Genomic DNA, 24,281 nt, shown 5'->3' with positions numbered 1-24,281 from the left:
CACTTCACATTCTCACAATCCTTTTCTTTTTTTCTTTTTCTTCTTCCTCTGGTTTGTAGTTTTTGAATGATAGATGAATCCTAGTGAGACTGTTTACACGGAGCCAAAGGCAACCGTAATGTCATTATTACAGAGTCGTTCTGACAATCCCTTAATTGTAAAAAGAGAGAGAGAGAGAGAGAACATCATATTATATATGAAGGTGGCTTGAATGCACTCATCTGAACTGTGCGGCTTGACCAGTCTGGATACCGGCCAGATCAAGAGACGGAAGGTTTCCAGCTCCGGATAGGGTCCCGTGTGCCCCTTCCATCCCCCGGGGGAACCATTATTCTAACTTTCTCTCACCATCGGTAAGTTCTGTGCCCAGGACCGTGGCCGGGTTGGGAGCGCGGGGCTGGCCCAGGCGCACGCTCGGCCTCCTCCCGGCGGAGCATCCCGCGGGGCTGCCAGGAGGCCCCGGGCGGCCGCGCCTCTCCGCCGCCGCGCGCCCGAGCCCACGCCACAATGGCTGCCCGCGCTCCCGCGCGCCGGGCCGGGGCCTCGCGCGCCCTCCCACCTCGCCAGTGGGCACCCCTCCCGCGCCACCCGCAGCCGGGCGTGGCCCCGGGCGCGACCCGCGGGGACCCCGAGCGGCCGCGGGGGCGCTCCCGAGCCCGGGATGTGCGGCGCGCGCCCATTGGCTGGACCTCCGGCCGCAGAGCCCGCCTCCCCGCCCTCTCTCGACGCTCCCATTGGCAGTTCGCGCCCGCTCCCGCCCCCGGCCCGCCGTGATGGAAGCGGGTTGGGGCGGGGGGCGGTGGAGGGGCCGGAGCGCGGAGGGGGCCGGGGGGTGGGCTCTCCTCCCGGTAAGGGGGCGCGAGAGACCAGAGGGCCAATCAGGACGAGCCGTGGAGAAGAGGCGCCGCGCCAGCCAATCGCAGCGCGAGGTCCGGGTCGGGGAGGTTGACGCGAGTGTGGGCGGCAGCCAATGGGCGTGCCACTACCCGTCCGCTCTTCAGCAGCCGGCCGGGGGCGGTGGAGGAGCGAGTGAGGGGAGCGCGGCGGCGGCGGCGGCGGCGGCGGAGCCATCGCTGGACGGCCGGGGGGGAAGCGAGGCCCGAGCCTCTGCGTCGAGGTGAGGGGCGGCGGCGCCGGCGCGGGGCCGCTGCTCGGCCGGCCCGTCCAGGCGGAGGCTGCGGGAGCCGGGGCGACAGGCCGCCGGAGGCAGAGGCGACACCCGCCGCCCCGTCCCCGCCCCCACCCCCACCCTGGGCCGCCCGGAGCCGGGGGCGCTCGCCCCTGCCGGGAGGGTGTGGGCGCGGCTGCGGCCGGGGCGCCGCCCTCGGGAGGGCGACGCCGGGAGGGGCCCGGCTGCAGCCGCGGAGCCGCGGAGCCTCGGGGGCTCAGCCCGGCTGGGAGGCCGCGCAGAGGGGGCCGAGGTGGGGCGGGGTGCTCCGCGGGTGGCCGTCCCGGAGGAGGCCCGGGCGGGGGAGGATTTGTGGCCTGAGGAGGGGAAAAGTGATGGGGAGCGGGTGATGATGCTCGGGAAAGGGTGTCCGGGGAGAAGGTGCGGAGCCTGGGAACGGGGCTGGCCCCTGGGAGGCAGGCATTGCGGGGGGGGGGGGGGTTCCGCGGAGAGCCACGCGAGGGCAGGGTCTTTAAGGTTAAGATCCCTGGGCAGATGGGGGACACGTGGGTTCGAGAGACACCTCCTCTCACCGGAAGGGGACCGAGAGCAGAAGGTTTCAGGTGCGATGCGGGCGGAGGCCAGCGAGGGGAGAGCCTACGGGGAGCCGGCGAGGGGCTTTAGGTGGGGGCGCCGAGCGGTGTGGGTCGGTAGGGACCACGCAGGCAGGCGGGAGAGACTGCAGAGCCCAGGGCCTCAGGTCACGGTCGGTCATAGGTTAGGATCCTCGGTTCTTTCCCTGCTCGGGGAGGGCCAAGCCCTCCGACCTAACTCCCACCTGGGTGTGTGTGTGTGTGTGTGGGGGGGGTGCTGATCTTGCAGCTCCCCTCCCTCCCCCTCTCCTCGGGACAGTTCCTCTAATTGTCCCGCCCCAGCAGCGCAGACACTCGCCGTCTGAAAAAGTAAAGGCACAAATCTATGGCTTGCTTTTGATTGGATGGCGCTTGAGGAATCACTCACTTCTTTAGGTTTGAAAAACGTTAGGATGTGCTGGTTTAAAGGCGGCCTCTCAAGGTACTTGCAGGAAATCGGCCCCGTAGGGGGAGTTTCTCAACTATCTTGTTGGGCGTGTGCGTGCGTGTGTGTGTGTGTGTGTGTGTGTGTACTACAGCGTGAAGATGATGCAAGATCCCTTAGAGTAACACAGTGAAAGGTAACCTACAAATGCAATTCTGTTACTGTAGGATCACCCACTTTGATGCGGTCGAATTTGATTATGTATCAATACTTGTTGGGAAGTTTTTTTTTTTTTTTTTTTTTTTAGTCTTGAGTAGAGTGTTGTAGCTAACTCAGTTCAATCTTGCTTAGGGGAAAAGAAAGATGTGGTATGTGTGTATCACTGCCACCACCTTTCTGTGCTCTGCTTTAGGAGTTTTTATTTGTGGGGTGTGGGTAGAGGTTGGGGGCTGAGAAGAGCAGCAGAAGAGAAAGTGGCCCACTACCACTTTTTTTTTCTCCCGTGGATTTCGATGGGAGGAGGCCATAGGCACCGAGGAATCATTTCTGCTTGAACATAGGACGAAAGGATCGCAAAGAGTTAGACACCACTTTTTTTTTTTTTAAAGATTTTATTTATTTATTCGTGAGAATACACATACACACACACACAGAGAGAGAGAGAGAGAGAGGCAGAGACACAGGCAGAGGGAGAAGCAGGCTCCATGCAGGAGGCCTGATGTGGGACTCGATACCGGGTCTCCAGGATCATACTCTGGGCCGAAGATGGTGCCAAACCCCTGAGCCACCCGGGCTGCCCGAGTTAGACACTTCTTGACAAACATGAAGTGCCAAGGGCAGACACCAAAGAGGGCACGTGTTGTACAGGATATTTCTTTAGCCATATCACCGGAGCATCATAGCTAATGGCCCATCCTTGAGGAGGTAGAAATGATTCTGTGGGAGTAATTTCTTGGTTCTGTTATTCACGGATCCCATTTTACCCTTAGTATAACAGAATACCTAAGGGCTCAGGTGCGGAGGCAACTCAGAGCAGAGAAGTGATCTGAGTGGTGTGGAGTTAGTCGGGGAAGGTTTCCAGGAGGAGCTGGGTTTTAAGACCTCTTTAGAACTGGGGGGTTTAGATATGGGTTATTGGAAGACATAAGGATGACAGTCCAGTAGTTCGGAAATGCTATCAGCAGCTGTGGATAAGAGTGGCATTAATAATGGTTTTTAAGGGGCGTGGAAAATTTGAATGATTTAAGAGTGTGGAGATCAATTAAGTCTGTGACTGTAGCTTAGTTGATAAATAATGGTTCTGTCCGGTGGTTAGGAGAGAAGAATTAGAACAGTTGATAATGGGTTGGAGACAGGTAGTAAAGGAAGGAGCAGGAAGATATTATTTGATAGCTGTGATAAGAAAATATGTTAAAAATAAGTTGGGTTATTGAGAGGTAGATTGGGTGTTCAACAGTAAAAGAATCAGAAACATTATTGAGTCCTGTACTGGATTATGTTGATAATAGCAAAATTTATGGGGCGCCACTTTGTGCCAGCCACTGTTTTGAGCTTTTCAAGCATCATCGTTTTTTGAGCATCACTGTTTTATGGATGAAGGAACTGAGATTTAGAGAGATTTAATTTGCTCATGGTCACACAGCTAGTCAGTGGTAGGTCAGGATTGATAAAGTCAATAAACATCACTTGAGGATATGCTTCATGCCAGCCACTGTGTTGAATACTGGAGGTTCACAGTTGACAAGCAAATTCAAAGGTCAGGCCAGAGCCGTATTTTTTTAGAGATTGTCAGGAATTATAGAGGAGAGCCAGTGAAGGAAGAGGAAAAGATGAGTTGGGGAGACTTTTGTAGACACTGAGGAATATACTGTTTTGGGAAACTTAGGATAGAAATAGTTTTAAAAAAGAGGAAGTAGTCAACAGCAAAATATGTAGCTGAGAGACTCAGAAGAACAAAGATAGAGAAGAAACCATTAAGTCAGGAAAAAACTTGTGTGAATTTAGTCTCAAAAACCAGAATTAAGATATTAAGATATAGGCAGATAGGTACTCATGTTTAGTGGCAAGTGCTCTATACAGATTTAAAGTGATGATGGCAGTTACGGTCAAATTCATAGGAAAGATGTTGGTATGCCCCTTTCTAATACTTTAGTCTTCCACTAGTAAGATCATGGATGGTTTAAAAACGCTCATGCTCTTTATATTTTCCAAGTTAAAAAAAAATAAGCATTACTTTTATAATTAGTAAAGGAGAAAATCATTCTACTGAAAATAATGAGCTAATAGGGAATATGTGAATGGGCTTCTCTGAATTATGTTTGAGGAAGGGGAAAAGATGGTCTTATTTCAGTGTAAATTGCTGCATCTGAGATATTTTGGTAAGTACATTCCCGTCTTGGAAATGACTAGACACTTTCTGAAACTGTATATAATGAAAGATGGCATTTGCTTAATCTTGAGGGATCAGGTTACTAAATCACCTTGGAGCATGGGGATGTGGTCTTGGCTCTTCTGAACATTGGCCTTTTTTTTTTTTTTTTTTTTTAGAATATTAATAAATGAATCTAAGGTTAAACAAAAGTACAACACTCATTCGATCGAGTCATTTTAACTATGTCTTTTGGACTTTATGCTCTTTTTTTCCTTCCCACGCATTGGTTCTATAGTTCCTCCCTCAGTGGGTTTGTAATGGGTTTAGAGTTTCAGTTCAGTAAGACGATATGAAAGTGCTGAATTCACATACAGCTAATTTAACTTAAAATTTGTCATTGCTTTCCGTTCCCAATTTGAAGAAGGAAAGAGACCAATTTCAAGACAATGAAATAAGCTTTTCTTATCAAATAATAATTTGAAAGCAAACTAGTGGGATTTGCCCCAGGATCAGTACAGTTTTATTCCAGTCTCTAAAATGGAGATGGAGGAATCTTGTAAGTCAAGAATAGAATCTAGTTTTTAGTTTAATTTGGCCCATAGGGATGGTGGGAGGACGCTTAATATTTCATCTAGGTACCGTACTATGTTCCTTAAGTAAATTATTACATTTAGTTCTCATCCAGTTCTCTAAGGTGGATAACCTATTATGGATGAGAGAATGAGGCTCAGAGAAGTTAGTAACTTTGCAAAGGTTGGAGAGGTAGGAGCAGAGCTGAGATTCAAACAGAACGCCAAAACTCATACATATGAGATAAAAGGCAAGGAAGACTTGTTTATATTAATATCTAAAATTGAAAAAATGCCGCATAGCCTTAGGTGTTTGATAACTGTTGGTTACCTTAGAAGGTGGGACTGTTGCTCTGTGTGTTTGCATTGTGACACTGGCTCTTAAATGATGGTGGTTACTCCGTGTGTTTTAGGGGTGCATTATGTTACCTTTAGAGGTATGTGTTTTCACATTTTAATATTTTTTGAAATGAAAATGTAATTTATAGTGTCTGTTTTAAAATGTTTCTGAAATGAGTACTATGTCTTTTTTTAATTTTGAAGATCTAATTGTCTTTATTAAATGATTCATAAATTGGACCATACACCCTCTAGTAAGTAGGGAGGCACTCCCAATGGCTCCTATGTCTTAAAGTCAGAAGTGTGTCTCAGAATTGAGGAAGTGTAGTATATGCATATAGTTTGCATGTGCAATGTCTTACAAATTTATTATGTGCATTTTCTCCCCTGCTGCTGCCTTTAGCCTTTTACCTTCTTTTTTGTATGGTATAATATAGAACTGAAGTATATATCGCCAATAAAATAGTCATTCTCTTTAGTTGGTGAATATTAGAGTGTAGAAGAAAGTACTTTGATATGGAAAATTCACATTGTGCTGTGAATCAGCAGATTTGAGTTTTAATTTTGGTTTTGCTAATAACTTGGTGTGTAACTTGAGGCAAGTCACTTTCCATCTCTGAGCTTTAGTTTTTCTCATCTGTAACGTGGAGTGGGGAGGGGAACTTTTAGAACTTCCAGCTTGAACAAACTGTATGCCTTCATTTTAGATAAAAATGTGTATGCTAGGACGCCTGGGTGGCTCAGAGGTTGAGCCTCTGCCTTTGGCTCAGGGCATGATCCTCGTCCCAGGATCGAGTCCCACATCCGGCTTCCTGTGGGGAGCCTGCTTCTCCTTCTGCCTGTGTCTCTGCCTCTCTCTGTGTGTCTCTCATGAATAAATAAAATAAAAATCTTAAAAAAGAAAAACAAAAAAAGAATTAGTGGGAAGATTTAAAAAAAAAAAAAAACAACGTGGATGCCCTAGGTTCTTTTTAAAAACTATATGTATTAACTTTCTACTATTTTTTTCTTTGTCTGCATCTCTTTGCCTTCTCTCCTTGCCCTTTTTTCTAGGGATCTTTGAGAGTACTATCAGATCCAATATATTAGAGAGGATGTGTTATTTTTGATATTCTACATTTACTAAGACAGGATATTTGAGAAAGTAGGTACTTAGTAAGTAGTTAACAAATGAATATGTTTTATCTGAGTTTAATAAAAGGATCATTTAAATGAAATATCATACAGAAGCTGTTAAGGTTTCTTTGAAATACAGTTCTGCCTAAATAATGAATTGTGTTTAGTGAAGGACAGATATACAAAGGAAAAAAACTACTGGACCTGTCTTTGAGAAGTTCTCTCTGTGTTCTAGTAGGAGAAGGAATCTCCTTTAAACTTTGTATTATGGAAAGTTGCCAACATAAAATGCATATCACCAACTTTAGCATTTACAAACTTGTGGTTAATCTGGTTTAATTTTTACCTCCACCCACTTGCCCCCTTTTTATTTTGAAGCAAATTCCTAGACATTATTATCAGTTACTACCGTATAGCATGATGAGTGTGACAGTAGACATACTTGTCTAAGTGAAGTGGAAATCATTCATTGAAATATATTCCGAGACTTGTGTGTTATACTATGCTAGGCAAGAGAAATTAGGTATAATAATTTCCTGTAGGCAGAGGTAATATAATTGGATAGACTGTATATCCATCTATAAAACAATAAACAACATGAGATTATATGCCAAAATTGGTGATAGAAATTCTAAATGAAAGAGGACATTATTTCTGAATGAAAGTAGGATTCAGATAGGGAGAAAGAACATTAGAGTTGTTCACAGGGTGATAAGGTGATGACATGGAGAAAGCATATAGTTAGCAAAAGCTTAACTGTAGCTTCATAGAAAAAGTTATTTCTAAATCTGTATCTCTGTCTTTTAGATCTCTGCAGCATGTTATTGACATACTTTGATCTTAAATCAATGTTTGAAAAAAAGCCAATTTCTGTATTATAAATTAGGAAACTGCTTTATTACTATCACTGTGTGGTGAATTATTTGACACATTCCATTAAAAAACCTTCTCCATATCTTAGTACCACATGTATTGACAGGTCCACTTTGTCTAGAACGCTTGTGCCATCAGCTTTCACATATAAATCATTTAGAGATCTTAAATGGTGATGTGTATGTGTGTTTAAATGCTGTTAGGGATGCCTGGGTGGCTCAGTGGTTGAGGCCTGCCTTCGTCTCAGGTCATAATCCTGGAGTCCTGGGATTGAGTTCCTGCAGGGAGCCCACTTCTCTCTCTGCCTATGTCTCTGCCTCTCTCTCTGTGTCTCTTGTGAATAAATAAATAAAATCTTTAAAAAAATAAGAAAAAATAAATGCTAAGCATTAGGCAATCTTAAGATTACTTTGAAACATCTAGTTTATATCATTTTTTTTGTCTTTTATGGAATTCGTGCCAGAAATGTTGTCATGACATGAGTTTTCTCGTGTGAGAATTCCTACTTGAATTTAAGGAATTCTTACTGTTATATATTATTATTTTGGAATGTTGACTTGAATATTTTGAAGTAATCTGTTCCATAATGCAGAAATTTTTAGTCAAAGGTCATGAACCTCTTGAGCATCTCCTCAAAGCTTTGTGCTATCTCCTTAGAAAAATAAACAGTAATCTCCACTTGTCTGTAGTTTTGCTTTACATGGTTTTAGTTACCCATGTTCAGCCTTGGTCCAGAAACAGGTAAACCTCCTTCTGATGTAGTAGAAGATCAGTAGTAGCCTAATACTAAGTTAGAATGCCTCTGTCATTTACCTTCCTTCATCTCATGGTGTAGGCATTTTATCATCTTACATCATTAGAAGAAGAGTGAGTACAGTACAATAAAATATTTTGGGAGGTAGGAAGACTATATTCACATAACTTTTGTTGCAGTATGTTGTTATAATGGTTCTATTCTATTGCTGTTAATCTCTTACTATGCTGAATTTATAAATTGAATTTACCATAGGTATGTGTGAATAGAAAAAACAGTATGTATAGGATTTGGTACTGTCTGGAGTTTCAGGCATCCACTGGGGTCTAGGAATGTATCACCTGCAGGTAAGGGGAGGGATTACTATTCTTGCACACTTTGTTTTTCATATAATTTCAGAGGCTTAATAAGACTCTCAGAACCCATTTGGGGGGGGGTCTATGAATCGTTATTTAATAAACAATTCTGTAATGTATAGTCAGAAATCATATTGCTAAAATTCAATTCAAATTTATTTCTGAATGTGCTGCTCACCTTTTTACAAACAAATGTCTTTCATTATTGAGTGATAAAAATTATAAAACTCATTATACATATGCCTAATTTTTAAAAATAGGCCAATTCTTTTTTGAAAGATTTTCTTATTTTTAAAAACAATTAATTTATTTTAGAGAGAGAAAGGGAGAGAGCACAATGGGTGAGGGACAGAGGGAAAGGGAGAGAGAGAGAGAATCCTCAAGTAGACTCCCTGCTGAGCAGGGAGTCCAACACAGGGCTTGATCCAGGACCCGGAGATTATGACCTGACTCAAAATCAAGAGTCAGCTGCCAACCGACTGAGCCACCCAGGTACCCCTTAAAGATTTTATTTTTAAGTAATCTCTACACTCAATGTGTGACTCAAACTCATGACCCGGATATCAAGAGTTGTACACTCTACCAACACTACCAACTGAGCCAGCCAGGTGCCCCAGACCAATTCTTAATTGGATTCTTGAGAAAAAATAAGCTATAGTCTGCTTAATATAGCCAGATTATGAATATGTTGAATGATTGCCAAAAATTTTGGACTAATTGCTTGGTACTTCATATAATGGCTGCTACCCATCCTAAATTAAGAGGAAGTACAATCTATGACTTTTAAGAATTAATATATAAGTATTTCTTCATAGGTAAAGGAAAACTACTTCAGCCTAACTTACCCTTCTATATAGTTGACATCTGTGGAGGAGAGGATTTGTTCAAGTATTTTGAGTTGTAGATTTGTGTTAAAATTACTTCCTACATGTGATATGGGGACTTAGAAATGTGTTTTGGACTGAAAGGATTGATTCTCTCTGGAGCCCTGAGATTGGGTTTATCTCTGTCTAGTTTGAAGGATGGTCCTAAATAAGTTTCTTAGAAATATGTGGTTTTGGGGCACCTGGGTGGCTCAGTCTGTTAAGCGTCTGCCTTTGGCTGGGGTCTTGATCCCAGAGTTCTGTGAACAAGCCCGTTTGGGGCTCCCTGCTCGGTGGGGAGCCAGCTTCTCCCTCTCCCTCTTTCTGCCACTCTGCCTACTGTGCTCTCTCTTTCTCTGTCAAATAAGTAAAATCTTCAAAAAAAAAAAAAAAAAAAAAGGAATATGTGTTTTTAAAAGGTTGTGGGCTGCACCTAAAATGTAATCATAATAATGGTTTTTAGCATAAGCAGAATCCTCAGGAGATAGGAACAATTGAATTAGCTGCTATTGAGACATTTGACTGTTTGAAGATCAGTGAATTTTAAGTGTATTGCTTTAAAGTGATAACCCTTGTGACCTGTTATAGTTAATAATTCTCTGAGTATCTAATGTACTACTAGGAAACAGCATAATAATAGATATGTAGACTTTGAGAACTAGAAGAAGGAGGATTTAACCATCAATGATTTTGCCTCCTTTTCAGTGAATTTTTTGAATGATCAGAGCAGTTAACTGGCCCAAGGTCAGGTGGTTAGTGGCAGTGCCAACAGTGTTACTCATTACTGATTTTTATAGGTCTGTTGTACTTGTGTATTTTGGCTGTCTTCATTCTAGATCTCAGTTTCTGAAGAAGGAAGTATCTTTATATGCTATGGTTTTTAGCATTGTGGCTTTGATTTTCAATTTATAATTGACTAAGGATTATCTGGATTTTTATACTCTTAATGTTTTTACTTGATGTATAGTTCTCAACCCATATTTAGCACAATAACCCATGGTTATAAGGCTTATTCAGGTAGGGTTCTTAAGAGTTGAAATCAGTTTCACAGGTAAAAAAGGATACTAGGAATTCACAAAGTCATCAAATACTCCCGTTTTCTGTACCTTTCTGAGTTGATCCCTACCTAAAAACATTTAGTTGCAAGCTGTATCTATGAACCTGGCAAAGTTTTAAAGATAAACTAGGAAACAGGTTTTTAAAAAATATTTTATTTATTTATTCATGAGAGACTCAGAGGCAGAGACACAGGCCCGAGGGAAAAGCAGGCTCCTGGCAGGGAACCTGAGGCGGGACTCGATCCCTGGACCCAAGATCACGTCCTGAGCTGAAGACAGACGCTGACCCATTGAGGTGTCCCCAGGAAATGATTTTTGAGAAGAGGGTTTTGTTATCGGATTTGGTCCTTTTATTTTTTATTTTTTTAAAGATTTATTTATGAGAGAGAGACAGAGACAGAGGCAGAAACGCAGGAGGAGGGAGAAGCAGGCTCCATGCCAGGAGCCTGACGTGGGACTCGATCCCAGGACTCCGGGATCGCGCCCTGGGCCAAAGGCAGGCACTAAACCGCTGAGCCACCCAGGGATCCCCGATTTGGTCCTTTTAAAGACAGTTCTAGATGGTTTCCAGAACAAGAGACTGGAGGGGTCGTTCACATCCAGCTTAAGTGAAGTTATAATTACTACTTTGAAGGGCCTGATTCCAAGTCCTTTTGTCACGTTTGGTTGATGTAGACCTGGTGGGCAGGGACAACACCTGCCCCTATGTCTGTCACTTGTGTTGGTGACCTTATAGCCAGGGCAGGGATCCTTCTTAAAACAGTGACTCTCAAGCTGTTTTAATCCCAGCCTTTTAGCTGCGTCATTCTTTAGCTCAATAATTCCCACTGTCTGGTGGAAAAATAGTAATAATTACCAAAGTACAAGCATTTTTTGGGGGGAAGGATTTTCTTCAGCAGTTAGAGATATGCGTAGATCCTAATTGAATCACGGAAAATGTACTTGTCTTAAAGTCTAGACTAGTTAGAAAACTGTAGGTCTCAAATCCTAGTGATGCAGTCGTGTAATACATTCTGCACATTTAAGAAAACAACTCAAATGATATGTACGAAGCTCAACTAATGCTAATTTTTAATTAAAAAGTAAAAAATAATGACTTGAAAACCATGGCCAGCTAAAGACAACACGACTTTGCTGACAGCAAGTACCTTTCTTGAAAATTACAGGATTCCAGCTTTTGAGTGTGCATATGTGGTAGGAGCTTTGTAACATTGGGAGTTGCAGCAGCCAGAGTTATTGATTTTATACAGATTGAATTCTTCAGTGCATTCTAATAACATGCTCATTTTTGCGACTCTTAATGACTGGCTTAATCGTTTATTTATAAGTAGTCTTACGCAACAAAGGAAGATCATGCTTTCTAAATCATTTGTAGTCCATTGAAAATTTGGTCCATTTTTATATAATGGTTACTTTAGAAGGTAATCTGAGCATTGTTTCCCTAGCTGTGTTAGGAAATTTGTAAAAGGCTGGGCTTAAGTGTAGCGCAGTGGGCTTCTTTACCTCAGGACATTTGGTAGTCTTTGATCTGCTAATATACTTTGTTGATCCCTGGTTGGGGGTAAAGTATACAGTTTCCCAGCCCCATTTACCGTGATTTGGAAAATGCTGCCTTGGAGGATGTATCTGTTTTTAGATTCAGCCTTGAGAACAGATTCAGAAGGTGTACAAGAAAGTGACACAAGAGAAACAGGAAATAAAGCATAAAGCAGGAACTTCAAAGCACTTCTCTGCTTTTGGCATTTGCAATGATACTCAGACTGAGTCTGAAATGCTTCTAAACTGAATCTAAACTGCTTCTGTAAGCGGTGAAATACCTGATTTTACCAGCTTGTTCTAATCTTCATGAATAGACTTTGGTACTTTTAAATTACACCCTACAAAATACATAATTAGTCATCTGCCTGATTACTAATCAATTTTTGGGTAAACCTGTAGATAGTCTACATGTAATATTCATGGTAAGCATGATACATTTTCCTGTTAAGATCAGTTTTACTGAGTAGCTTGAAATATTTTTATATTAACCCTTACATATATTATGGAGTCAAATGTACAACTTCCATGAATTGCTAAGCCAAATGGAATATTTCCCTTTTTAAAAGTTGTGTTCAAGAAGCCTGATTTTTGGTAGTACACTTAAGGTATTAGTACAGCTATGTATATTGGCTATTTCACTTTTCTGAAAATATTAGGATGACAATTTCATGTCTTAACATGAAACATTTTTATTATGGTAAGTTGAGTCTGTAGAACAGTAGTTTATATAAGAAAAAAAATCATGTGACTCGTGGCAACTACTTTTTAAAAATTGTTTTCTCCCAGAATGCAATTGAACACATACTTCTCTACAAGCAACGGAACTATATATTACCAAACTGTGTTAATAGGAACTCAACCCTTCTTCTGTATGCTTTACAGTAGAAAAGTTACCCTACTGGTACAGGTTTTGAAGACAGAAAGTGGATATTATTGAAAAATTAAAGTTTTCTTGTCAGCAGATCATTTTAATCCTGTAAAGTTGACATTTACCTTCTGATGGAGGAAAGCTTGACTTTTTAAAGATGTCTTTGTGTTTTTTATATCACTCAAAGGAATTTGGAGTCTGATATTTGTTAATGTCTGATACTTCCCAGGATAATGAAGCCTTACCTTAGATGAGGCACTTATAGCTGGTCAAAGTGCCATGCTTATGGAGCCACCTCAGTGTATAATGTAGTTCTGTAGTGCCCGTAAGAGAACTAATGAACCTATTGGGATTCCTTACCACCAAGAAGTATCTTAGACATTGAGGGAGATAGGATTCAGAGAGTTAAGTATTCATAGGCCAGTGTCTGTGTAGGCAAAACAGAGTGCCCATTATATCTACTTCAATAGGTTCTTACAACAGAGTTGGACACTAGCATCTTTTATTGAAAAAAGAAATGTTAACCAAGATGCTACAGCTATTCTTTTGTTTGTGGAAAAATGCCTTATAAGCCTTAATTTTTGAAAAAGGAAAAAAGAACCCACTATTCTTACCAGCTTGAGTACAGTAAATAGTTTGTGCATTTTGAGTTTGCATTTTGGCCCTTTATTTGTGGCTTACAGCATACTTTTAGAGGCGGTTTTATGTTGAATCTTAAAATATGAAATAATGATTGCAGAGTTATTAAAATACAGTGGAAAAGACACAAGACCAATGGTTCCCAATATGCCTCTTGATGGAAGACTATCAAAAATCTTAAAATATGTACTTGCCTACAAGGTTAAACCTCTTCATAGTCAAACTAAAATGAGTTGGTTTGCTTTTGGCTAGAAATGTGTCAACTCCAAGTGGTAGCTTACTGATTATATGTTCACAAGTAAGTGAATAAGCGAAAGTGAAATTTTTATTCAGTAAATGAGGTTATTTGGTAGGCAAAATATTTCAAAGTATGAGGCCCATGGGGCTATATTTTTTTAAGGAGTTTGGATAGCTAAAAATATGTAACAAGGAACAACTCTGTTGTTTCCTAGGCAGGAGAAATAGGTCCAACATGGATTAAATAGTTGATAGTCTCAAAAGTTATAAGCAGTTATCTCACCATACTCTTGGTGGCAGATGGTATTTTCTAAAGATGGTTTTAACAATATCTCCCATCTCACATGTTCTTTCATGTGATCTGGACTCTTCTCTCATCCTGAAGGGTGGGGTTTATGTGTTCCCCTCCCCTTGAATTTGGGTGGTCTTGTGAATCACTTACAAGCAGTAGAATGCAGCGGAAGTTACACTGTGTGACTTCCAAGGCACAATCAGAAAAAGATGAGAGAGCTTATACATAACTCACTAGAATACTGATCTTGGAGACTTCAGCAGCTTTGTAAGCAATCTAGGTTGAGATTGCCATGCTGCAAAGCAGCCCAAACTACTTCTTGTGGAGTGGTAGGAAGAATCTAAGATCAGGAGCTAGAACTTTTCAGCTAGAACTGTTTACTTGAACTCTTTCCAAATTCCTAACTTATAGATATCATGAAAGAGATGAAAATGGTTATGTTTTAAAACACTAAGTTTTTGAGTGATTTTGTTATATAGCAATAGATAACCAGAGCACTGCTTTGCTGAATCTGCCTTTATATGCTGAGATTTGACAATGTGCAAAGGTACGGTAATGAATACACCTAAATTATTTGTTTTGGGATTTAAACATTACCCTTATTTTGGTCTTTTATTTTTTGGAATATAAAACTTTTTTTTTTTTTTTTTAACCACTGTATCCTGCACCCATTTGCAAAGGCCAGTCTATCTTTGAGTATTAAATAGTCTATTTTGGTAACTGAAACTATATTTCATGTGTTGGGAAGTGTCCCTGATATGTTTATTATGACATGAGAGCATAAGCATCATCTTTTTTTTTTTTTTTTTAAAGATTTTATTTATTCATTCATGAGAGACACAGAGAGAGAGGCAGAGACACAGGCAGAAAGAGAAGCAGGTTCCATGCAGGGAGCCCGATGTGGGACTCAATCCCAGGTCTCCAGGATCACGTCCTGGGCTGAAGGCGGCGCTAAACCGCTGAGCCACCTGGGCTGCCCCATAAGCATCATCTTTTCACTGTACCCTAATTTTAGTTGCTATTGATGCTGATATTTGGCTTTCTATTAGTTTCCTGGGGCTGCTGTATAACAAAATACCACAAACTGGATGGCTCAAACCAACAAATTTATTGTCTCATAGTTCTGGAGGCTAGAAGTCTGAAATCCGTGCTCCCTCTGAAACCTGCAAAGGAATCATTCCTTGCCTCTTCCCAGCTTTTTTGTTGGTAATTTTGGTGTTCTTTGGCCTGTAGCTGTGTAACTCCCATTTCTGATTTTGTCATCACATGGAGTTCTCCCTGTGTAGCTCTATGTCTTTACATGTCTCTTTCTTATAAGGATACCAGTGATAACTAGATTAGCAACCCACTCTGCTCCAGTGTGATATGATTTACCTTAACTAATCACATCTTCAACGATCCTGTTTCCAAATAAGGTCACATTCTGAGGTACTAGGAGTTAGGAATTTCACATCTCTTTTGGAGGAACACAGCTCAGTCCATAACAGGTCTCAAGGGAGATTGGTATAATTATGTTTTAACCATTTATATACATTTTTTACTCCAGAGTAGATGTGAATGGGATTTTTCATCATACCCATGAAGTCTGTTCTCTGCGTGTTAAGTCCCCCTTCCTTCTGGCCTGCACGCATAATACATATAAAATTTGATGGTAGTTTTTAACTGTTAGGCTAATTGACCTCTTTGAGAATCTGATAAAAGCAGTGGATTCTTTCCCTAGAAAAATGTGCAGATGTATGGGTAGGACTGTGTGTTTGCACACATATATAAACAGATGCACCAAAGCCTGTTCATGAACTTCTGGATTAGAGAGTTAACTAATTTCAGTTGGTTAGAGATACCTAAAATCTCCATTTCCCTTTTAGTGGAAAAACAAAAGGGAAAAGGAGGAGGAAACAGAGGCATATGTATAGGGTTTATAGGATCCCCTCACTGTCATTGTGGCTACCTACAGCTTTCTGGGGAATTTTCATGTTTATGTGATATTTATCCTTAGTCTTATCCTGTGCTTAGACTCTTTTCCCCTCCCTCCTGCTCCCAACCTCCTTATATAACCTCTACCTAAGTAAAATTGTAAATAATGTTCTACTTTTCTGTAGAGGAGAATAACTGAGGTTCTTTTAGGCGTGTACCAGTATACAGGTTTTTATCTCTTGCTATAGTGTTGGATTAGCTCATGACCTCTTTAAATTCCATTATTAAAAAAATTTTTTCTAAGGCTTATTTATTTGAGAGAGATTGAGTGTGCAAGTGCACAGTGGGTAGGGGTAGAGGACAAGAGAAACTCAAGCAGACTCTGCGCTGAGTATGGAGCCTGACGCTTGGCTCAGTCTCACAACCCTGAGATCACCCACTACCTGAGCAAGAACCAAGAGTTGGATGCCCAAGTGACTCAAGCGCCCCAGTTCTGTGTTATTTTTTGATTATCAAAATTATTTTTAAAGAGATAGTGGTCTAGGGTTTCTGAGTCTGCAACAGGCGTATATTCTGTGCTCTTCTTTACTTGCAGCCTTTTCTCCAAAATAATATTGCCCAAACCTCACCTCTGAACATCTTTTAATGGGCTTTCCTTTTTAAAAATACAGATTTTTTTAAATACACATTGAAATAGGCTATAGATTATGTCTTCATTTTGCATTTAGCCACTGGCATATTTATTTCTGAAGCCTGGCATTCATGTGTTGGTTTGTTTTTGAAGATATTATAGCAAATAGGTATTTAATGTTTTACAGTGATATTCATGATAAGTCTAGTTAGTGAAATCACAGGTGATGAATTTTCAGACTAGACTGGCTTCCCATCTATATGTTTCTCATTTGCGTTCATTTTCCTGAATATGAAATACTGGAAATCACTATTTAGAATAGGTGCTAGAAAACTATGGCTTTCACACTGCCTTCCTCTTTTTGGGAATGACGTTTTATTGGAACACGTCTATACCCATTCATTTACTTATTTATTTATGGCTGATTTTTTGCCCCAAATGGCAGAATTGAGTAGTTGATATAATGAGTGTATGGCCCACAGAATTGAAAATACTTACTACCTAAAAACCCTTCACAGAAGACCTTTGCTAACTGTTGGTTTAGAATGTTTTGTTATTCATTCCTTTTAGGGATATTTGAAACTTTTTTCTCACTTTTCAGTGATGGAATCTGAAGGTTATTAAAAGACCATCTACCTTAACTTTTTGTCTGGTGCTTGAATTTCCTTAGGTACTTCCACCAAGTGATCATCCAGCTTAGAGGTCTAGGACAGTGATACAAAAACAGCATTGAATGTGCTGTATTAAACACAGAAGAATGACTTTTGATTGGGAGTCAGTCAGTGACTCCCAATGAAAAGATAGATGAAATATCTTATTCCTTGTCCATTGGGTCTCCTTTCTGTTTCCATCGGTAGTTTTTGACTTTGGCTTTGTTTACATGATGAAGGCAGAAAGGAGCCAGATTTTAAGAGTAAGACAACTAAATGGACCCTACTTCAAGATACAGCTGTTAAATGATGGATTGAATAGTTAGGCATTAACTTGAGACGTTCATATTCAGTACTTAGTTGCTCTAAATAAATTTATAATTTCTAAAACATAGAACTTAGTCCTTATAAATACAGATTTGTTGGATTTTACAGTTTGTGTCAGAAAATGCTTGTGCAGTAAGAAACATACAGGTAGAACAAGTCAGGACTTCACTGCAGAACTGTATTTGGTAGTTCTGTGTATGTGACTACTTAGTGAATGTGGTGAACATAGGCAATCTCTCAGATGGAAGAGGGAGCATCTGATCCAAAGGTCAACATTATCTGAAGGGGGAATGAATTTCTCACATTTCATTCTTGAAATCCAACCTATTAGAGGCTTGAACAGTTTCATAGTTATCATCTGGTTTTTGACCTAATAGATTTTCCATCTAATAAAGAAATGGAATGAAAATATAAGTAATGAAGATTAGCAGAAGAAAGATAATACGCTTTTTTTCCCCTTAACAACACTACCCTTTTATTTTCACGTTTAAAAAGATTTGTAAGGTGCAACTCACTCTGTCTCTTTGTCTGCCTCCCTGTCTCTGTCTGTCTTTCTTCCTTGCTCTCTCATATACGCTGAGAGTGTTCTTTTTGCTTTAATAAACTTGCCTGCTTGTGTCACTCAACAACAACAAAAAGATTTGTCAACTTTTTTCTAACAGGTGTAAATGAATTTGTAAATAATTAGAAGACAAAATATAGTGGAGACTGGCTAATTGAGAGGAAAATTTGTGCTTTAAAATTTTTTTTTGGTATCCTCTGATATTTCTATTTTATAAAAATGTTTTAAAATACATATAATAGGGATCCCTGGGTGGCGCAGCGGTTTGGCGCCTGCCTTTGGCCCAGGGCGCGATCCTGGAGACCCGGGATCGAATCCCACATCAGGCTCCCGGTGCATGGAGCCTGCTTCTCCCTCTGCCTGTGTCTCTGTCTCTCTCTCTCTCTGTGACTATCATAAATAAATAAAAATTAAAAAATATATTAAAAAAATAAATAAAATACATATAATAGATGCACATAGTACAGAATTTAAAATTGTACAAAAGGATATGTAGTGAAAAGTAAATGCTGCTCATGTCTATTACCTACTTGTCAAATTCTCCCTCCCAGAGGTAACCATCATTACCAATTTTTTGGCTTTTTTTTTTGCCAGCAGTAATCTATGTATTTATAAGCATGTGCATACTTTTTTCCAATCCTTTTCTTTTTCATAAAAGATTATGTATCATACGGTATATTTCTTTTTGGCTTTTAAAATATATCATGTGAGTGCCTGGGTGGCTCAGTTGGTTAAGCATCTGCCTTCAGCTCAGGTCATGATCCTGGAGTGGGATCAAGGTGAGCAGGGAACCTGCTTCCCCCTCACCCTTTGCTTGTAGCTGCTCTTGCTTGTGTTCTCTGTCAAATTAAAAAAAAAAAATCTTTAAGATTTATCATGTATGCTGTTGCATATCAGTTATACATATGTTTAACCACATCATTCTTTTTATAGGTGCAGATTATGCCATTATAGTAATGTACTGCTTTGTTTGCTCAATCACCTGTTGGTGGACATTTGGGTTTCCTGTCTTTTGCTATCAGTGTTGCTTTAAAATACACCATGTCGCATGCTTGCAAGAATAGCTGCAGGATAAACTTTTAGAAATAGAATCACAAGCACTTAAAATTTGGTAGATATTGCCAGAGTCTGACTCCATCCCCCCATAATATGTACTAATTTAAAGCCCAACCAGCAATTTAAGAGTCTGTTATATGTGTAAATTGATTATCAATCTTTGTAAGTCTCATAAGTGAAAAAAATAAGCCTTGTAGTTTTAAGTTGCATTTTCAGAATGAGTAAAATTGAGCATTAGTTACACGTGGAATATCACATTTTATGTTAAATACCATGAATATGTAACGTAAAGATGTATGTGTGTGCACTTGAAAGATTATTACAGATAATTAGTCTTGGCACTCTGGATCACTGGGTTTAGTACAGTCTTATCACTCAGAGTGTGTGGTTCCCAGCATCAGTTAGGAACTGTTAGCAATGAAGAATGAATCTCAGGCTCATTCCAGACCTATTTAATCAGAATCTGTGTGATAATAAAGTCTCCAGGTCATTTGTGTGCATATTAAAGTTAAGGAAGCACCAATATAGGGATTCACTTGGCCTAAACATAAGGGTATAGCCTCCCAAAGAGGGTATATAAATTAATCTTCAGGCTGCGGGGGGGGGGGGGGGGGAGGGGAGGGGGCGGTGTGTGGTGGGGGGGATGGTGGTGGCAGGCAATGGCTCATGAACTTGGTTCTAAATTGGACTGGTAAAAATATTTGAGGTGTGAATTTTTGGGCCTTGAGGAACTGGAGCAGGGGTCTTTGGAAATAGCTTTATTTCTCACTAGAATGTTTCATTTCCATAGGTTCCAGAGGGTCCAGAATTTATTAGGATTGAAATAGAATTTCCAAATAGAGGCTCTAGGTTTAGGGACAGATTCTGGGGAGAGGGAACTGGTAAGAGCTAGGCAGATTGTGAGGAGTTCAGCCAGGAAGAATAGGGTCCAAGTTAGCGTTATGGCCTTGGGGGAACACACCACGACCCAGGAACTGAAACAGAAACTGGGATCTTGGTGTAGGCCAGGGACCTACAAATTTTCTGTTATGGGCTAGACAGTAAATATTTTAGGCTTTGTGGGCCATAAAGTCTCTGTTGTGAGTACTCAGCTCACTGTTGAAGTATAAAAGCAGGTATGAGTGATTCATAAGGCTGGATATTGCTGTGTTCCAACAAAATTTTATTTACAAAAAACAGAATTAGGGGAGATTTGGCTTTGGGGCAAAGTTTGCCACCTTCTGGTCTAGACTCATATTATGAGAATAGGGAATTAACTGCAGCTTTTTGAGTAAGTGGATGCCTCAGAAACTTGTCTAACAAATAATAAGAGTCCAAATTTAAGGCAACTGACTATTCTATACATCCCACATTGCTGGTGAAACCATGTTTCTAAAAACTCTGCCAGGGTTTTTCTCTTAGTGCAGTGGTTTGGATGGGACCTTTAGGTTGAAGTTCTTCATCCCCCTGAGCTGGACAGAAACAAGGTTCTAAAGGTTAGGTTTAAAGATTTTTTTTTAATCCTTACTTGTTATTTCTTCCATTTTACCTTGAAAATGGCTAGGAAGTGTTTCTCAAAGTTGGAATTCTAGGCAGCCTGCCTTAAATCAACTGATTCCTGAATTTGGTGAGGGCTTTTGTGGAACTATTTAAAACTGATGGTGAGATTTGGGAAATACATTAAAAAACAAAGCAACTGGGATACCTGGGTGGCTCAGTAGTTGAGCGTCTGGCTCAGGTCATGATCCCGGGGTCATGGGATCGAGTCCCGCATCGGGCTCCCCATGGGGAGCCTGCTTCTCCCTCTGCCAATGTCTCTGCCTGTCTGTGTCTCTCATGAATAAATAAATAAAATCTTAAAAAACAAAAACAAAAAAATCCAAAAAAACAAAAACAAAAAAAACCCAAAGCATCTTTTAATGATGTAGGAAAGAGCATCTGAAAAATAAATTTTTTTGAAGTCCAATATAGAGAAATTCACAAGTACAGTTTAATCAGTGCATAATCATAAAATGAACTTACTTATGTAATCATACTCAGGGCAAGAAACAGAAAGTACTAGAGCTCCAGAAGACCCACTAGTGACCCTTCCCTCGTCCCCAGAGGTAACCACTACCTTCATGTCTGACACTTAGATTAATTTGCTTCTGTTTGAGTTTTGTATAAATGGAATGATGTTGGCTGTATTATTTTTGCATCTGGGTTCTTTGGCTAGTATTGAGAACTCAATGAGTTCTATATAGGATTTTTTTTGTTGGACTATGCCATTATTTATCCATTTTGTTAATGAATATTTGAGTTTTTCCCACTTTTAGGACATTGCAAATAATATTTCCTTAATCTTCTTGTTCTTCCCATCTTTTGATGTTCCCTAGTAAATATGGTCAGTTTTTCAAAATAATTGTACCTATTTCTGCTGTACTAGTAGTGTCAGGAGAGCTACACCACCATCTGCAAGTTTGATGCCACCGAGTGTAGAGAGATTACCTGGGTATATTGCTCCTAAAATAAGGCTGCCTTGAGCCTATAGCCTGACTTCCCACCTTAGGAAGCAATTAACAGCTTGTTAACCCCTATTTAGCCACTAAGTAGGTATATCTTGTCAGTTGTTTTGTCAGGCCCTCAGTGATTTGGCTTAAGATTGCCTCTGCTAAAAACCATTAATTTCTTTCCTCAAATTAAAAAAAATGGGCATATATTCATGTGAACATACCAATATATAGCTCCAAAATAAAATAGCTATTGGTCTTGCTTTGGTAATTAAACATTTGTTCCAAGTCTAAAAATTAAACTCATAATGAAATGATATTTTTTTTTCCCGGAAAAGACCATAAAACATTTTTAGACTAAAATATTGTAGTTTGTACTGACTGCCAAGAGATCATACTGAGAATCACTGTCAAAGAAGTTAAGGGGAAGATAAATAAGAAAATGTAACTGTGTGTCTAATCATCACACAAATGCTATGAAGTGAAGGGACTGGGTATGCTTTCTGTATTTTAGAAGATGAGAAAACCAGAGAACCAAATAGGTAAGTTCAGCCCTAAGATAAATTAATGTAGCTAGATTCCATCCCAGTCCTGCTAGACTCAGAGCCCAAGAGTTCCTACTATATCACGATATCAGGTTATAGGTAAGGCTTGTTTCCACAAAGGATGACCTATGTTATTTAGCAGGAAAAAGCATATAGCAGGGTATGATTTCATACAGTACTGAAAATGGGATTTAGTTTCCTACTTATGTAGGGGAGGAAACACTTTTTTCCTACCCTTTTAGTTCTATGGCTGGTGCCTGCTAATTAAACTGACAAAAGACAGATTAACAGGAGGAAAGGGGTGTGTGCATGTGCTCTAGTTTGTTTTTATGTGTGTGTGTGCACTAGGCTTTACGTGTCACCGAAAGACATGAAAACCCAAAGAGCGGTGGTAAGACTTGGAAGCTTATGTATTGTATTAACATAGGATGATAAATTATGAAGTGATGGATGGGAGGATGGGTGAAATAGGTGATGGGAATTAAAGCGTACACTTATGATGAGCACCAGCAATGTATAGAATTTTTGAATTACTGTATCGTACACCTGAAACTAATATACCACTGCATGTTAATCTACTGGAATTAAAATAAAAAACAATTTAAAAGATAAAGCTAATTAAAAATGCAAAAAAAATATGGCTAAGTGGCTAGACAAAGGCAAAGTCGTTTGTGCTTCTAGAAGCAGCAGTACATTGTAGGAAGATAAGTATATGGGGAAAGTAATAGAAGATAGAGATTATTTTAGTAAGGTTTGTTGTGCAGACTCATCTCAGTGCTATCTTTATTTACTTCTTCTTGGCCATGAAACTCCCCCAGAGTCCTCATTATGGCAGTGCTCATTTCTCCGAAGTTTCTGCTTTTAGTCAGGTTGGGGAAGCTCAGGGAGGACTTCTTTCTGCATCTGTTAAATCTCAACTGCTTTTATCTCAAAGTAATCCGTATGCCACAGTGACCTATTTTAAGGTGTATATTCTGATCCTCCCTGCTCCCTCACACAACACTTCTCATAGTTACGTACCATACGTGTGTTTTCAAAGTTCAGTGATCCTTAGGATTACTTTGGCATAGATATTTGTAGAAACATGTTTGAATGTGTTGTTTATCTTAAGACCCCAGAGCTTCTTGTCTTCTACTCTGTCTTATTCTCCTCTCTACTGACCTGGGTTTTTTATTTCTAACATTCCAATGAATGATTCTGCCTAGGTAGGCTCTTTCAGTGGGTTGGGTGGAGCAGAGTTGGAAATAAATCCACTTACTTTTGATAAGCACATATTTCTTAACCTGAGGATAAGATCTTTTTTTATTCAGGGCAGCCCGGGTGGCTCAGTGGTTTAGCGCCGCCTTCAGCTCAGGGCCTGATCCTGGAGACTGGGGATCGAGTCCCACGTCGGGCTCCCTGCATGGAGCCTGCATCTCCCTCTCCCTGTGTCTCTGCCTCTGTGTGTGTGTGTGTGTGTGTGTGTGTGTGTGTGTCTTGTGAATAAATAAATAAAATCTTTAAAAAAAAAAGATCTTTTTTATTCAGACTGAGAGTGACAATAATAAAGCCCAACTAGATGGTCTTTGAGTCAAGTTCTCTTTGACAGTGGACCTCTTCTGTTCCCTCTGTTGGCTGCCTCTGGAAATGGCCCCCAAGGAAGTCCTTGTAAGATCTAATTGCCTTTAAATTTTAATTTAAAATTAAATTTTAATTGTATAAGGGTCTACCCAAACCAGTTCTGTTCTTTCTGTGTTGTTAGTTAGGCCCATTAACTCTTACTGTAGAATAATGTGGATTTGCCAGCCAGAATTTGCCTTATTTCATATATTAAAATTTCTTTGAAGCAAATTTTTGTCTGTTACATGCCAAGAAGGCCCTGTAGTGAAGAATGCTGTTCTGTTTCCTCCTGTAGGAAATTGTACAAAATAAAATGAACCTTCCAGATCATTTTTTCCAACTTCACTTTCTCTGAACCTCTCTTCTAGTGTTGTGCACTCAAGTCCTTATCCATGAGTTGATGCTTTTACCTTTACCTTTACTTTTACCTCATAGGACAAGTAGAAACCTAATTCCCTGCCTGCACCCCATCCCTCCATGTGGGATTTAGTTTGAAGATATTGGTTCAAATTCAGCTCTGCCTGCAGATG

At 40.3% G+C, this 24,281-nt stretch overlaps 2 protein-coding genes across 5 annotated transcripts in view; one reads left to right on the top strand and one right to left on the bottom strand.

Annotated features, from left to right (window-relative positions):
• The window catches only part of LOC140614769 (glyceraldehyde-3-phosphate dehydrogenase-like), a 76,287-nt gene extending 75,795 nt beyond the window's left edge, over window positions 1-492 (bottom strand). Inside the window, exon 1 of the mRNA XM_072794027.1 lies at window positions 349-492. The gene's annotated coding sequence lies outside the window, so the exon portion shown is untranslated. The remainder of the gene's footprint in view (window positions 1-348) is intronic.
• FAR1 (fatty acyl-CoA reductase 1) overlaps window positions 329-24,281 on the top strand; it is a 68,426-nt gene continuing 44,473 nt past the window's right edge. The window contains exon 1 of one of the 4 annotated variants that reach the window (XM_072794018.1): window positions 329-353. The gene's annotated coding sequence lies outside the window, so the exon portion shown is untranslated. Of the gene's footprint in view, window positions 354-975; window positions 1,118-1,397; window positions 1,422-24,281 lie in introns of those variants that run through there. The other 3 variants (XM_072794016.1, XM_072794019.1, XM_072794017.1) reach the window with 3 other exon arrangements.

This window comes from Canis lupus, chromosome 23, assembly GCF_048164855.1.
Source record: "Canis lupus baileyi chromosome 23, mCanLup2.hap1, whole genome shotgun sequence".
Lineage (NCBI taxonomy): Eukaryota > Metazoa > Chordata > Mammalia > Carnivora > Canidae > Canis > Canis lupus.
The sequence above is the reverse complement of the archived record's forward strand: the minus strand, read 5'-3'. Positions and strand labels throughout refer to the sequence as shown.